Source organism: Podarcis filfolensis (genome assembly GCF_964270895.1).
Source record: "Podarcis filfolensis genome assembly, chromosome: 16".
NCBI classification, from domain to species: Eukaryota; Metazoa; Chordata; class Lepidosauria; order Squamata; family Lacertidae; genus Podarcis; species Podarcis filfolensis.
Window position 1 is genome coordinate 29,325,085 of NC_139620.1, and position 16,190 is coordinate 29,341,274.

At 46.4% G+C, this 16,190-nt stretch overlaps 1 long non-coding RNA gene across 1 annotated transcript in view; it reads right to left on the bottom strand.

Moving 5' to 3' along the window:
* Positions 1 to 16,190, bottom strand: part of LOC310751483 — a 363,050-nt gene that overhangs the window by 53,261 nt on the left and 293,599 nt on the right. The window lies entirely within an intron of this gene.

Sequence of the window (16,190 nt, forward strand, 5' to 3'; positions counted from 1 at the left end):
CTTCAGTTTCTTTCCCTATCTCCGTCCCCCTCTATGATGAAGCCCATGGGTGTGTCTAGAGCAGGGGTCAGCAAACTTTTTCAGCAGGGGGGCTGGTCCCCTGTCCCTCAGACCTTGTGAGGGAACGGACTATATTTTGGAAAGAAAAAAAAAAGAACAAATTCCTATGCCCCACAAATAACCCAGAGATGCATTTTAAATAAAAGCACGCATTCTACTCATACAGTGGTACCTCGGGTTACATACGCTTCAGGTTACATACGCTTCAGGTTACAGACTCCGCAGACCCAGAAATAGTACCTCGGGTTAAGAACTTTGCTTCGGGATGAGAACAGAAATCGTGCTCCGGCGGTGCGGCAGCAGCGGGAGGCCCCATTAGCTAAAGTGGTGCTTCAGGTTAAGAACAATTTCAGGTTAAGAACGGACCTCCGGAACGAATTAAGTACTTAACCCGAGGTACCACTGTATAAAAACACGCTGATTCCCGGACCATCTGCAGGCCGGATTTAGAAGGCGATTGAGCCCCCGGGCCTTAGTTTGCCTACGCATGGTCTAGAGCAGGGATTTCCAACCAGTGGATCGCGATCTACCTGTAGATCCCTGGCTGATCCTGTTAGATCGTGGGATCCTTGTGTACAAAAAGTTATGGGGGGCGTAAAAAAACTCTGTACAATCCTCCCCCCCCAAAGGCTCAACAACTCTGGGCACTTCACTCCTTAAAAAAAAACAAAAAACTTAACAACTGGGCAATCCACCCACCCCACACACGCTCCTACCTCCAATGACAATGGGTAGATCACTGCTAGTTTTTTATACTGGGAGTAGATCACAGTCTCTTGGGAGTTGGACATGCCTGGTCTAGAGGGTGCAGATGGGGAAAACAGACAGGTAGGGTTCAGTAAAGATCATAAATCTGAACCATGATGACAGCTGAAGGGAAATCTTTCAGGACCCCGGACAGAGCCCAGGGAGCAGACAGCTTATTCTGAGAAGAACCATCTCAGCTGAGCCCCTGACTGTCCCTCTCAAGGCTCCACCCTCTTGCTGATTAGTGCACATCCCCTGGCTTAGAGCCCAGCACTCCAGTGCCTCTGCAGGATCTAAGGCCAGTGTGCCCATGAAACAGGGTGAAGCAGCCCCCGAGGCAGCATTCCCGCAGGTGCCTGCCCTGGCAGAGAAGCAGCAGCTGCACCATTGGCACTGCTTTCCGGCAGCATCTCACCGAAATCTCGAGAGATCTTGTAGAGTGCAAGATGATCTCGGGGGATTTCTGCGAGATCTCATGAGAACTTGCTGAAAATTAGAGGTGGAGCTGGGCGGCACTTCCTGTTTCTCCTCAAGTGGCGAAATGGGACGCAACACCCCTGCCAGGATCTCATACTGAGCCCACTGTCTGTATGTGAAAAGCCAGCTTGGTGGAATGTGAGTCCCTTGGAGGATGCAATGCCCTCTGTGGAAAGGGGCTTGGTCTCGGGGGTTTCTGGTTGTTATGGCCAGTGTCTTCTCAGTCCACACTATTGACACCACCACACCCTCCGTACTTGGGCTGCCGCAGCCGGTAGAGTTCATGACAATTTTTTTAAAGCAGTTGATTGGTTCGCTTCCATTTTTAAAAAATGCATTAATGCCTTAGTTGAGATTCCTGCATTGCTGGGAGTTGGCTAGGTGACCCTCAGGGTCTCTTCCAGCTCTACAATTTTATTACTCTATTAATCTTCCGATTATCCATGGTTTATTTTACCGTTATTGTATATATGCCATGTTTTAACACCACATTTTGCACCTGAAAATATATTTATACAGTGGTACCTCAGGTTACATACGCTTCAGGTTACAGACTCCGCTAACCCAGAAATATTACCGCAGGTTAAGAACTTCGCTTCAGGATGAGAACAGAAATCATGCTCTGGCGGCACGGCAGCAGCAGGAGGCCCCATTAGCTAAAGTGGTGCTTCAGGTTAAGAACAGTTTCAGGTTAAGAACGGACCTCCGGAATGAATTAAGTACTTAACCTGAGGTACCACTGTATACCACTTTTAGAAATAGTTTCGTCCCCTCCCCAAGTTGTTCACACACACACGAGAGAGAGAGATTTCAAATAAACACAAACCAGCAACATTAAAAGCAAACAACATAAAAACAGTAGAAATCAGTCGTAAGAATCCTGATGCACTTAAAGGGTTTTCAGCAACCTCTTAAAAAGCGAAAGAGGGACCTTGGTGAACCCCCTTTCGAAGAGAATTCTACAACTTCAGTGCTGCTATGGACGAGTTGTTCAACAGTTATCTCTTTTACTAATGATGGGCCAGACATCAAAACCTCTAATGGCAATCTCAAGGCTTGTTCAAGTCCAAGTATGTGGAAGGGGGCCTTATACTAACTTGGTTTAGGGCTTTAAATAATCTGCTCTAGTGCTCAGTTTTAGCTGCAGGCATGTTTGCCCACCCAGGCACTTCTGGGCAAACAATTTGCCTGGCTAGCACTGAAACAATCATTTTGAAAACTTTTAATAGCAGCAATCCAGATGTTGCTCTGGCAACAGGAACATCCCCTGAGCAAAGATCTACTAAAGGGTACTCTGCCATCAGAAGAAGGGAGGAGTTTCCATCCCTTTTCCTTTCCCCCATGCCACCTTCCATACTATTCAATAGAATATCAAGCCGCCCCAGCAGATTTTTAGGGTACACAGGGCTTTAGAGGGGAGGCATGAATTGATTATAATTGTCTCCTGATTGCGCCAGTAAGATTTCTCCACAGGATCAAAAGCTTTCCGTTGGTGGCAGCAGCTCTTATAGTGGGGCAGAGAGACGGAATCTCAGGCAATTATTCCATGCCTCGCCCAACTACATGTGTTTGATGCAATAGGTTATAAACCTTTTATAACATTACTGGGGAAGCCCAGCCAGATGGGCGGGGTATAAATAATAAATTATTATTATTATTATTATTATTATTATTATTATTATTATTATTACTTTCATAACATTCCTACTGGGAAAGTGACATTACTAGGAAATTACCAGAATGATGTAGCTCTCCTAGTGAATGTTGGAAAATGGATGCTTTGAGGTGCCAGTGTGCATTTTCCTCCTACATTCTTCCATCAAATATGAAAAAGTATTACCTTTATTTCTTCAGACTCAACTCTTTATTGTTCAGAGGCGGCAGGTTTGAGAGCACTGAACTTTCTTTTGTGGAAAAATTATAGTATTCTTTATAGTTGTATGTTCATGTTGATGTTTTTGGCTTCGGCTGGAAGTTTAAAAAACAAAATAGTTAAGGCACTAACAAATCAGCTTATGCCCTATTATGCATCTGCATTCCATTTTGCGGTGTCTGAATGCAAAAAGAGACATTCCCAAAGGATTATGTAGGAGCTGCCAAATATTTTCCCCTGCACACAGTACTTGTTTGCTGTGATAGACAATTCTTAATTATTTGCCGTCCTTATTAGGTATGTTGAGATTTAAAGGGGGGTGAAAAAAGCTAAGAAATTCTCCATTCTGTTTCATGTTGCGAGCTGGCCAGTTGACTCATTAATGGGAACAGTGGCTCATTTATGGGGAATAGGCAGAGATGCATTGTGTGAGGTGTGAACTAGGTGCCTTCACCCAAACATATGTATTGTTGTTTCTAGACTTTCCAATAGGATAAGGATACCTGATAACCTGAGAAGGATGCACATTGAGCTGCTTCGGGTATAATGCTGGTTCAGGTGTAAGCAAACATGCACCTTGGGAATGCGGCCTCCCAGGAGCAATTCTGTTGTAGAACTGTGGCTAAAGCATCAGACGATGGGGACCCCAACATTCAAATCCCCACTCAGCTGTGATATTCGCTGGGTGACTTTGGGTCAGCCACAGTCTTTTGGTCTTAGGCTAGGGGAAGAAGGACCACCCTTAGTTCTTTCGAGGAAAGCCAGGATAGCAAGAAATATTGATAAATAATTTCCCCAACCTTAACCCAGGACCTGGAACCTGTTTCAAACTACAGTGGTACCTCGGGTTAAGAACTTAATTCGTTCTGGAGGTCCGTTCTTAACCTGAAACTGTTCTTAACCTGAGGTACCACTTTAGCTAATGGGGCCTCCCGCTGCCGCCGCACAATTTCTGTTCTCATCCTGAAACAAAGTTCTTAACCTGAGGTACTACTTCTGGGTTAGCGGAGTCTGCAACCTGAAGCATCTGTAACCTGAAGTGTCTGTAACCCGAGGTACCACTGTATGGTTAAATACCCTGCTTTAGAAACAAACAAAAAATGGTTAGCACTAAGCAGACAGAATTCATAGCCACAGTTAAAGAAATTGTTCTGGGAAGCAGAGAGCATTTGAGTATGGAACATGCAAGCATGGTTCTCAAGTTTCTTAACAGCTTAGCAGGGAGCCAGTGCATGGATCCACAGCCTTAGGTGTAGTTTGTGCAAACTGTAGTTGAGGCGGTGAACCTCATCCATTGGTGAGAGTTGCATAACTGAATGCTATTCACATACTGTGACATGCTATCATGTGACAAGTGCATGAGAAGCCTCAGTGTCCAGTGGACTCCAATAGCATCTACAGCAGGAGTCCTCAAAGTTTTTCAGCAGGGGACCGGTCCACTGTCCCTCAGACCTTGTGGGGAGCCGGACTATATTTTTTTGGGGGGGATGAATGGCAGTGGAGGGACAATGAGCGACGTGCGAAAGGGCTCTGGAGAGGGGCTGCTTTAGATGGTGGCCGCTCGAGAGGGGTGCTTAGCTAACTGCGGCTCCTGTGTCTTGCAAATGGTGGTGGCAGTGGGACAATGATGAGCGGTGTGCGAAATGGCTCCGGAGAGGGTCTGGCAGCAACAAAGCCCAGCCCCCTTCCTCCTCTAGGCAGGGCGCGGAGAAGCCAGGAGGAGGGAGGGAGGGACGGAGGAGGAGGAGGCTCCACCGTGAGAGGGAAAGAACTCGTGCGCTGGCGATCCACGCTGTGATTCCCGGACCGTCCGCGGGTCGGATTTAGAAGGCAATTGGGCCTGATCCGACCCATGATCTAGAGTGTAGATTCTACACCAGCAAAAGTAGTCACATGTATGTGTGATATGTAATGGTGTACCATTGTGTGATTTCCCCCCCCGCCCCCAATATGGGAAATAATAGAAATCATACTTCATTTTTAGCCCTTGGGCATAGGGTAATGAAGCATTTAAAATTGTGCTTTGCTTGCCTCTAGGCCAACCGGTTTTGACAGTCGTGCATTAAAAGTCTGGATGGAAAATTACTTCATTGGCCACAGTTTTCTATCTTGCAAAAAATAAATAAATAAAAAATCACAGTTGGAGACCAACGCTGATTCTAGAGAGAAGCCTTAAAATACAGTGCGTCCTTAAAAACTTCTGGCATTCTAGAAATATGAATTTTGCCAACAGGAAACATTAATAAGTGTTAAGTACTAGAAGGACAATGTGAATTCAGTGGGGGGAGCCCTTTCCTTGATTGCAGGCTGAGCTCCAGTCATTGCAAGTATTTCAGTTCCATAACTACCGCTTGTAATTTGGCACAGTGAAAGAAGTGAGTCAAAGACCAAATATTAATGATCCTGGCTGTTTTGGGGAAGCACACGGCTTCTGATTCCCAAGAACATCGATAGTAACTTAACCAGGCTTTCAGGAACTTCCCTAAGTAAATGCTCTGCTTCTGCGGACACCCCTTTATAATTGCACCTCTGCTACCTTTTAGGAGTTTTCTTGGCTGTGATTCTAGAGTGAATGACTGATGTGTTTAATAAGACGAAAGCTTTCCATTGGAGGTTTCTGTGAAACTTGAGATACTTAATTTCGTCAACCCATTCTTGGAAAAAGGCTACTTTCTGCAGAATTTTTTCGTACTATGCGCCACCAGTCTTGTTGCAATTGCCATTTCCCCTGCCACCGTGCCTCACAATGATGCTTAGTCCGGGACATTTCTGAGGATGTGAAATGGAGGCCAGGCTCCCAACACAGGCACCTTTATAGCAGCGGCAAAAAAATTAAAAACCTTAGGGGAAGAAAGAGGTAGTTACTGCCACTGAGAATTTGTTGGAGAATTTATTCTCCTCTGTGGAGAAATTCATTAAAACAGTTTGTCCTGCCCTTTCCATTTCTCAGCCCACAAATAGGGTGGAAAGAAGGAAGCCGTGGCCTGCAGTTGGCTTAATGTCTTGGCTTTTTCTGAGACTGTTGACCTAGGGCTGCCATATTTCAAATCTGGGCTTGGGTGGGAAGCTGAAGTTAGTGGAAGGTTTTCTGGTTTGTTTGCTCACTTGCATCAAGAAGAGGAGCAAAGGGGCTGGATGCTGAGCCACATCCCAACCCAACTGATGTCTGTTCCAAACCATTGGTGAGATACAGCAGTTATGTTTTATCTGGTATTTATTTTAGCAAACAAACTTTTATATTAGTGGACGGATGCAGAGTAAATTAATGTAGCACACACAAGGCAAAGAGCCTTCACGAATGTATGAATAGTAGAGGGAATGCAACTTGCAAAGTGATCCCAGGAATGAAAAATATAGGTGTTAAAAGCATATCCCTGAGAGTATTGGAGAGTATGCTAGAATGAACACAGTGGCCTTGTGCAACAACATACTTTAGCCATCATCCGCTAAAGGCAGTAGTATACCTAGGTTTCCAGAGCGGACGCAATACCTTTATGTGGCATAATTGCTCCTGTTCCTTTGCTGGTACTTTTTCTTTTTTTCTTTTTTAGCTTTAAATCAAATGAAAACAAACCAAGCACTGCCTGTCTCCCTGAATTCCTTCCAACTCAATGGCAGGTGTCTCCGCTCTTCGCCTGACAAGCTCGAGTGACTGATTAAATGAAAGTAAATTCCCCGGAGTTAAATGGTGGAAAGAGGCTTTTTGTTTTTAATGGGCAGAAGTATTTGGATCTCCCCTCTCTGCGATAGAGTTGGATCCAGACTATCTTAGGTCCCATTGATGTGGTGTATGTGCTTCATACTCTCATCAACCTGTGAGTCGGGTTTTGCTGAGAGACAACAGTAGACCCAAAGTTGCCCAGTGAGTTTCATGGCTGAGAAGATTTGAACCCTGGTATTTCAGGTCCTAAAGGGTAAAGGGACCCCTGACCATTAGGTCCAGTCGTGGCCAACTCTGGAGTTGTGACGCTCCTCTCGCTTTATTGGCCGAGGGAGCCGGCGTACAGCTTCCGAGTCATGTGGGCTGCATGACTAAACCGCTTCTGGCGAACCAGAGCAGCGTGCGGAAACGCCGTTTACCTTCCCGCCAGAGTGGTACCTATTTATCTACTTGCACTTGGAAGTGCTTTCGAACTGCTAGGTTGGCAGGAACTGGGATAGAGCAATGGGAGCTCACCCCGTTGTGGGGATTCGAACTGCCAACCTTCTGATCGGCAAGCCCTAGGCTCTGTGGTTTAACCCACAGCGCCACCCACGTCCCTATTCCAGGTCCTAATCAAACACTCATCACTACACCATTGTTGGAAAAGGTGGTCAGTCAGCTATTGTGGTTCTGAGACAGAAGCCTTTAAAAGTGAAAAGCAAGACCTTGAACTGGGCAGAGAAATGTATAAGCAGCCAGTGCAGTTATGCTCATACTGGCGCCATACTGGTACCACCTACTTTCCACCAGCAGTGCGACTCACTGCATTCTGCACCGGCTGTAGTTTTTGAACCATCCTGAAAGGCAGCACATGGCAGTCTAGGGCTGGCCTTTTTAAAGGATTTGTTGTTGTTTAGTCGTGTCCGACTCTTTGTGACCCCATGGACCAGAGCACGCCAGGCACTCCTGACTTCCACTGTCTCCCTTAGTTTGATCAAACTCATGTTGTTAGCCTCGAGAACACTGTCCAACCATCTCGTCCTCTGTCGTCCCCTTCTCCTTGTGCCCTCCATCTTTCCCAACATCAGGGTCTTTTCCAGGGAGTCTTCTCTTCTCAAGAGGTGGCCAAAGTATTGGAGCCTCAGCTTCAGGATCTGTCCTTCCAGTGAGCACTCAGGGCTGATTTCCTTAAGGATGGATAGGTTTGATCTTCTTGCAGTCCATGGGACTCTCAAGAGTCTCCTCCAGCACCAGAATTCAAAGGCATCAATTCTTTGGCGATCAGGCTTTTTTATGGTCCAGCTCTCACTTCCATACATCACTACTGGAAAAACCATAGATTTAACTATAGGGACCTTTGTTGGCAAGGTGATGTCTCTGCTTTTTAAGATGCTGTCTTAAAGGCTTTAAAGGCTTAGGAATCCTGAAACCATCAGGTGGGAGCAGCAGACTTTCCCATCCCGGAGAAGTGTGGTTCGCAATCCCAAGCTTCCTGCAAAGTCTCACTAAAGAGCAGATCATGCCTCATCTTTAAAAGCTTGGCGGGGCGTGAAAACCATCAGGATGCTTGTTGGTAACTGGGTGCCAAACTATCCCTCTGCTTCCACAGTATACTACACAGTACAGTGGTACCTCGGGTTAAGTACTTACTTCGTTCCGGAGGTCCGTTCTTAACCTGAAACTGTTCTTAACCTGAAGCACCACTTTAGCTAATGGGGCCTCCTGCTGCTGCCGTGCCGCCAGAGCACAATTTCTATTCTCATCCTGAAGCAAAGTTCTTAACCCGTGGTACTATTTCTGGGTTAGCAGAGGCTGTAACCTGAAGCGTATGTAACCCGAGGTACCACTGTATGTGGGAATCCAGTTTCCAGCTGATACACAGCAGGGAAGAAAGCCCGGCCCCCCCCAAAGCAACAACATGAGCAATCAAAATACAGTGGTACCTCGGTTTATAAACTTAATCCATTCCGGAAGTCCGTTCTTAAACCAAAACTGTTCTTAAACCGAGGTGCGCTTTCCCTAATGAGGCCTCCCGCCTCCGGTGCCCTTCCACCATTCAGATTCCGTTCTTAGACCGAGGTAAAGTTTGCAAACCGGGACACTACTTCCGGTTTTGTGGAGTTTTTAAACCGAATAGTTCACAAACAGGGCTGTTCTTAAAATGAGGTACCACTGTATACAGAAAACGAGCTAATAGGGGGGGATGTAACACACTGTATACAGAAAACGAGCTAATAGGGGGGGATGTAACAGAAGCAAATCTGGCTTAATTTTCTGAGATCAGGAGGGAATCTCAGTATCTGTGTATAGTATATAGTCAATGGAACTCTTTCTAGCATGTGAAGTGAAATAGAGAACAATGGCTCTGGGCCCATTGCCTCCCCACATCCTAAATTTGTTTAGCAAGGCACCTACTTCTTCAGGCAGTGTAAGCAGCTAGGCATTTCCTGAAAGGGCAGCAGTCCTGCATTGTAAGAAGACCATGTGAAAGGTTTCACCCTGAAGACTGGAGGAAGAAGATTCCCTGAAAAGTCTTGCAAAAGAAGAGAAAATGGAAGGTGTTCTACATAATTATGTCTGTGAAACATAAATGCACATCAGATGCTCCTTCGCTGCTCGCAATATACATTCTTGCAAGGAACCGCTTGTGTCGAAGGGATTTGGCATTAAAAGGGGGAATCTTTGCTAAGTAAGAATAAGTGATGCTGTCTCCAAATAGCACATCACCTGCTGTTGTGATGCACAAAATGTGAACTAGTGTTATCACTGGTCCCCGTTGGACATTCCCTTTGATGCTTTTCGTGATGGATGATGAAGCTCCCCTACCTTTTTTAAAAAGTCTGCTTTTAAGTCGAAAATATACGATGATTCTGTGCACTCCTGCTGTGCCTTAAACAATCATTTACAGCCAGTTCCTGATGCCAAGGAAACCTACCAAGAGACCTGCTGCATCAGCCCAGTGATTCATCTAGTCTAGCTTCCTGTGGGGCAGAAGAGCCCATGAGATGTTCCTGGGAAGCTCACAGGCAGGACATGAAGGCAACTGCCCCCCTGGCCTTGTTCTCAGCAACTGGAGCTTAGCAGCACAGGGCCTCTTTGTCTGGGAGCTTGATCTGAGTCACTGACACCCTTTTCCTTACAGGAGTTTGCCCAGTTCTCTTTCAATGCCATCTAAGCCACAGCAGCTGCCCCCACAACTTGTGATGGTGGCTTCCATAAAAATCACACATAAGATAAGAACATAAGAGCTTTCTAGATCAGGCCAGTGGCCCATCTAGTCCAACCTCTTATTTTCACGGTGGCTAACCAGATGGGGGGATGCAGGTGGTGCTATGGGGGACGCAGGTGGCGCTGTGGGTTAAACCACAGAGCTTAGGGCTTGCCGATCAGAAGGTCAGCAGTTCGAATCCCCGCGACGGGGTGAGCTCCCGTTGCTCGGTCCCAGCTCCTGCCAACCTAGCAGTTCGAAAGCACGTCAAAGTGCAAGTAGATAAATAGGTACCACTCCAGCAGGAAGGTAAACGCCGTTTCCGTGAGCTGCTCTGGTTCGCCAGAAGCGGCTTAGTCATGCTGGCCACATGACCCGGAAGCTGTACGGCGGCTCCCTCGTCCAATAAAGCGAGATGAGTGCTGCAACCCCAGAGTCGGCCACGACTGGACCTAACGGTCAGGGGTCCCCTTTACCTTTAACCAGATGGAAGCAGGGCCTGAGCACAAGAGACCCCTCCCCACTCCTGTGGTTTCCAGCAACTAGGATTCAGAAGCATTCCTGCCTCTGATAATGGCAGCAGAGCAACAGCCATCATGCCTAATAGCCATTGACAGCCTAGTCCTCTACGAATGTGTCCAATCCTTTTAAAGCCATCCTAGCTGGGGATCATCACTGTTGGGAGTGAGTTCCATAGTTTAACTGCGATGTTTGAAGAAGTGCTTTTGTTTGTCCTGAATCTCCTGCTGGTCAGTTTCATTGGATGATCTAGTACAGGGTTTCCCAAACCTGGCTCTCCAGCTGTTGTTGGACTACGACTCCCATCATCCCCAGCTAGCAGTGGTCAGGGATGATGGGAATTGTAGTCCAAAAAGAGCTGCAGACCCAAGTTTGGGAAACCCTGATCTGGTATTATGGGAGAGAGAGAAAACCACCTGTTTTTCCACTTTCTTTCCACCACGTAATTTTATAAACGTCTGTTGCCACATCCCTGCTTATTTGCTTCCCTCCACCACCAGACCTTCATTCTACACTTAAAAAAACAATGGTCCAAATGCAATCCTTCTAAAAATCTTTATCCCAGCTGCTGTCTGCTGGACTTGAATCGATTTTATGTATGGGCCGTTATTGCTTGAAACTGTTTTTATACTTACAATTGTTTTGTTATAACCGTTTTTACATGTGTTATTGTAAATTGCTTCGGGGTGTCTGGCGGGAAGCAATCCGTAAATGAAATAAATAAATCATCACCATCATGGGTTGTTTTTTAAAAATCCCTTACGAGGCAATTCCTGGATTCCTATAAATCTCTCTAAGATTTAACTTCTAAGAACTCTGAACAGGAACTGAAATTTGAAGCGTGACGCTAACAAAATGTTGACGAAGAACCAAAAAGGCAAAAATAGGAACGGTTGATTAAACAGGGACCATAAATTTGGGAGCCTTAAGTGAGACTTGTGCTTGTGGAGTTCTCCTTTTCAATGTGCCAGCCAGCAGTCATTGCTCTTTCATTTGCTCTCCCATCCCCCCCCTCCCCACAACAGACACTCAGCATCAACTAAGTCTCCACCCTGCAAATTTATATATCACTTCTACAACCCTTGAGGTTATCTCAACCTCTTGTGTGTGGATGGTGCCCTTTTGGTTACATCAGAATCAGTGCTCCAATGACAACTTTGCTAGCACCTTATAGGATCCTTTCAGCCTAGTCTCCTGAACTGCTAGCTTTCAGTGTGCAGCCTTTGTTCTTCTAGGGAGGACCATTCAGCCATGTGAGCCCCACCCCCAGGTTCATAACATAGTTCATCCTAGACACTTTTACTCAGTGAGAACCAGGTCTTCATACAAGATAGCTTCATGTATTTGAATAAATCACTAGTTTTATCCGGGGTAACAAAATCAGTCTACCGAAAGAGGTGGTATTGGAACAGGAGTGCCAACTTGGCTCCGCAAGCGTGGGTGCCCAGGGCCATGGGTGCCATGCAGTGTGCATGGCCCTGGCACCGAAATTTGTGGGTGCCCAGTCCCTTCATGGGGAATTTTGTGGGTGCTTGGGCACTCAGGGAGTAGGTGCCTATGTATAGGAATATATAAAAAGGTAGGGGGAAATAAAAGGTAAAGGACCCCTGGACGGTTAAGCTCCTAAGTCAAAGGCGACTATGGAGTTGCGGCGCTCATCTCATTCCAGGCCAAGGGAGCTGGCGTTTGTCCACAGACAGCTTTCCGGGTCATGTGGCCAGCAGGAGTAAACCGCTTCTGGTGCAACGGGACACCGTGACGGAAACCAGAGAGCACGGAAACACCATTTACCTTCCCATTGCAGCGGTACCTATTTATCTACTTGCACTGGCGTGCTTTTGAACTGCTAGGTTGGCAGGAGCTGGGACAGAGCAACGGGAGCTCGCCCCTGTGACATTAACATATGAGAGTGTTGGAGGTGAACTACTTAAACAGGTTACCCAATCAGAACCCAGGGGGAGGGGCGAAGGGGGGAAGTTCATTGGGAGTTGGGTGATTGGTTGGAGTGGGAGTGAATTGGGATAGAGTCTGTGGGTAGGTTGAGTTAGTGTAGCGAAATAAGCTGAGTCAGGGACAGTTAGAGGCTAGGAAGACAAGTAAATATCTGAGAAGTGGTTTAGTGAGTGAGAGCAGGTAGCGGAAGTTATAGGTCTGGATAGGCACCCCATGATTGTAATTGACCGATACCGTTTATGAAACCACACGCTTGTTAAACTGCAATAAATAAACAGAAGTTTATGTTCCAATTTAACCCTGCCTGGGCTCAGTATTGTACCAGGTAGGGCTTGGGTGGTCAGCGAGAAATAAAATGGTGGCACAGGGATCAATAGACTGTGAAACGTCTGGGGACCCTGTGCGATCGCCACAGCCCCGTCATGGGGATTTGAACCGCCAACCTTCTGATCAGCAACCCCAAGAGGCTCAGTGGTTTAGACCACAGCGCCACCATGGATATAGCTTATACCAAGTCAGACCACTGGTCCATTTAGCTCAGTACACCGACTAGCAATGGCTCTGCAGGACTTCAGATGGGATGCTCCCATCTCTACCTAGAAATGTCAGACATTGAACCTGGGATCCGCTGCATGCAAAGCTCATGCTCTATCTCTGGGTTGCTGCTCTTCCCTAAGTATTAACTCCCATGGGGGCTGCTGTGCTAACTGGATAGAGTACTCACCACAGCTGCATTTTGGTGTTATGTTTAAAAGGGGAGGGGGGACAAGAGAAGGAAAGATGTAAACAAAACAGGCAACATGCTAACAGTGGGCTGTATCTTGGCAGCCGCTTCCAGAGAAATAATAGCAGGAAACATGGCAAGTATAAATTGCTCTAATCTTTTGACAAGTCTTGCTTGTTCATTTCTGCCTTCTGTTTCGAGATAGCAGCTGGGTTTATTTATACTGCGAAATGAAAGATTGCTATTGTCACCGTTAAAGGTCTATAATGGGTAGATTAGGGTAAAGGTTATCCTGGCTAATGCAACAGATATCCTACTTCTAATAAAAGTGATGCAGACAGGATATCCAGCAGGAGAACGCTATGAAAAGACCTTCAGAAAAGTCCTTTGCTATATGAAAGATGCTGCTGAAACAGATACAGAAACAGCTTCCAGAGAAGTGGCTTTCATTTCCTCATTTTCAAGAGACCTGACATGATGTCTTTATACTAAAAATCTTAAGAAAATCAGAGGGGGAAGGGGTTTCGCAGTCAAGAACTCTTGGGAATCCCCAAAGTTTCAAAGAACTTCCAGTATTCTCAAAAGCTGCAATTCCAACAATTCTTTAAAAAGAGGTACAGATAGGTAGCCGTGTTGGTCTGCCATAGTCAAAGCAAAAAAAATCTGAAGAAGTGTGCATGCACACGAAAGCTCATACCAAGAACTAACTTAGTTGGTCTTTAAGGTGCTACTGGAAGAAAAAAAAATTTTTTTTTGCTTTAAAAAGAGGTAGTTCCGCAAATTGATGCCCTACACCCAGTAAGGAGATCTTGGGTTTTCATGTTTGCTTTTTGGAGTTAAAATGCTGACAGGAGCTGAACGGAAAATTGAATTCCTGCTGGAGAAGCACACTGAGACTCTTGAGTTTGGAAAATAATACAGCTACATTTATTGTAGGAAATACATAACTTGATAGAGGAAAGATCTTCGTTCTAACCAAGGTGGTGGTGATGCACTGAGCCTTCCCTGCTCTTGCATCTCGGATGGAGAGAGATTCAAAAGAGAGATGTCTCTTCTCACAAGAGAGGCATAGAAAAGAAGGAAGAGGAAGTGAAGTCAGCACCCCTAAGAGTACAGTATAAGGTTCACATGGCAGGACGTTTAGTAGGTCAGCTCAAGAAGGCAGCCAGCATTTGTTTCCCCCTCCCTGGTTCAGGAAGTGGGGATGTGCAGCATGTGTGTCTGAACTTCTAGCCACACTGAATTACGCTAAATGGGATACACATTTGAATTTATTTATAGGAGATAGGTGCTGTGGTTGCATGGAGCAGATGACCTCTTAAATACTTTACAATCCTATGATTCTGTGATCTCATAAGAAGAGCCCTGCTGGGGCAGTCCAATGACCCATCTAGTCCAGCATCCTGTTCTCACAGCGGAACACCTGATGCCAATGAGAAGCACACCAGGAGAAGGAGCGTGGGTGCCTCTGTGGTCTAAGCCATTGAGTCTCTTGGGCTTGCCAATCAGAAGGTCGGAGGTTCGAATCCTCACAACGGAGTGAGCTCCCATTGCTCTGTCCCAGCTCCTGCTAACCTAGCAGTTCGAAAGCACGCCAGTGCAAGTAGATAAATAGGTACCGCTCCGGCGGGAAGGTAAACGGCGTTTCTGTGCGCTCTGGTTTCCGTCACGGTGTTCCGTTGTGCCAGAAATGGTTTGGTCCTACTGGCCACATGACCCAGAAAGCTGTCTGTGGACAAACGCCTGCTCCCGTGGCCTGAAAGCGAGATGAGCGCTGTAACCCCATAGTCGCCTTTGACTGGACTTAACCGTCCAGGGGTCCTTTGTTGTTTAGTCATTTAGTCGTGTCCGACTCTTCGTGACCCTATGGACCAGAGCACGCCAGGCACTCCTGTCTTCCACTGCCTCCCGCAGTTTGGTCAAACTCATGCTGGTAGCTTCGAGAACACTGTCCAACCATCTCGTCCTCTGTCGTCCCCTTCTCCTTGTGCCCTCAATCTTTCCCAACATCAGGGTCTTTACCAGGGAGTCTTCTCTTCTCATGAGGTGGCCAAAGTATTGGAGTCTCAGCTTCAGGATCTCTCCTTCCAGTGAGCACTCAGGGCTGATTTCCTTAAGAATGGAGAGGTTTGATCTTCTTGAAGTCCATGGGACTCTCAAGAGTCTCCTCCAGCACCATAATTCAAAACCAGGGGTCCTTTACCTTTACCTTTACCTTTATGCAAGGAGGACATGTGCAGAAGAGTGGAGATAAACAGTGGAGCTAAAACCTTGTCCTTGTGTCTAGGAGTCACTGATAGCCTTACCTTTCCAGACTCTGTCTAATACCCTTTAGAATTTAAGAAGAGTCTTCCTAGACCAGGCCAGTGGCTCATCTAATCCAGCCCCCTCTTCTCCCTGGGGCCAACCAGATGTCTACTAGAAGCAGGACCCAGGCACAAGAACACTCCCTCAAAACGTTTGGAAGCTGCTGTTTTACAGCCTCTCGCTTCTTTTGTGATTCTGTTTGAGGCAGCAAAAGAAGAAGCCTTCTGACTCACAAAAGGAAACAATAAATGCAACAAACAAAGCAGACTTTTTGAAGCTTTGAAAAACGGAACGGGATGCACAGGTCTTTGAGTGAACGCGACTTCTTTCCCTGTACCAGACTGAATTCATAGCACCTCAAACCTTGCATTCCTCCTCTGCAAGAACGCCAGGCCAAAAGCTGCTTAATGTGCACAAAGGATCCGGGGAAGCGGGGAGACAGGAAAACTGTACGTTGTAAACAAGATCCTAAAATGCCACAAGACAATGCAAACTGGTGGGGCTGATTCATTGCAGAAAGCCTCGCTCCATGTTTAAGGGGCAAAATGGTATAACAACCTCCGGTAGCCAAGCAACTTCATAGCCTTCCCAGTTGCCATGGGGACTTTTATCCATGACGTACTGGCTGAAATTGTCCTTCTCTTGTAACTGAAGACTGTAGTAAGGAGGGGAAGAGGTC